Here is a 1047-nt window from a genome sequence, read left to right on the forward strand (position 1 = left end):
TTAGCTGCCATACGAAGCCAATAACCCCTTTACAACTTGCTTATTCATAATTGTGACTTTTCTAGGTTTAATTTCTTATTAAATGATTTTGGTACTACGGCTTTCATGTTTTCTCTCCCCACCCAGTAAATCCCCAAGCCCTGCATTTCTCTCTGTTACTGAAGTAACTGGAGATCAATACTGCACAGGGCAGACCGCCTTACTTAGGTTTACCTGAAGTGAAGGCCGATGCGCCTGCTATGTGTATGGTTCTGGTAGGCAGCAGAAGAGAGGGGTTGTCCCTCCCCAAGCCTGAAGGCCTCCACAGAGGAGAGTGGCGGAGAATCTGGTGCCTTAGCCACTTATAAAGACTTAAACTGGGCATGCTCTAATTCAACCCCCAGGCCAGGTGAGCAGTGTATCTGGGCCGCCCAAACTAGGCCCAGGTGGGCTTGATTCATCCAATCGGGTCGACCACGCCTCCCCAGCCAGAGGTCTGAATACCATGGCTGCAGGGCCAAAGGCCCTTTCACCCTTGGGTCCCTGTCTTCTGCCCTTGACCCTGCTGCTGCGCCCGCTTGGCAGTGCCACTGTCTCTGGACTCAGGTCACCACATATGGGTGAGCAGTCCCACAAGGTTGCCGGGTTCAGTGGTGAGCCCCGGAGCGGCTTATGCGTGGTTTGGCACACTTCCCTGAAATAGCATGTACTTTTGAGACTGTAAAACCTGAAACTTCTCCTGTTCTTTATAAAAACCCACTTGGATCACAAACGAGGCTTCAGCGTGAATTCTTTCTCATGTGAAGAACTGAGGTGTTTCCCACCTGAGAAATCTGACAGTTCTGATGCTCACACCCTTAAATTGCACGGAAGCCCTGCCTTTTTAACTATAGCCCCCATCAGGAGCCCGGAGGGACAGTGTGGCATCCTTCTCCAGCACTCGTACACGAACCTTCACACCACTAGCATCTCTCTCAGTTACCTGTAGAGGACAGTCCCTGCAACCTCTCACCCAGGTGGAGATGACGGCAGCCCGCTCCAGGTGACTTACAAGCCCTCCACACGCAG

This window comes from Echinops telfairi, unplaced genomic scaffold (genome assembly GCF_000313985.2).
Source record: "Echinops telfairi isolate 266 unplaced genomic scaffold, ASM31398v2 ScPeMD7_174;HRSCAF=493, whole genome shotgun sequence".
Taxonomy (NCBI): domain Eukaryota; kingdom Metazoa; phylum Chordata; class Mammalia; order Afrosoricida; family Tenrecidae; genus Echinops; species Echinops telfairi.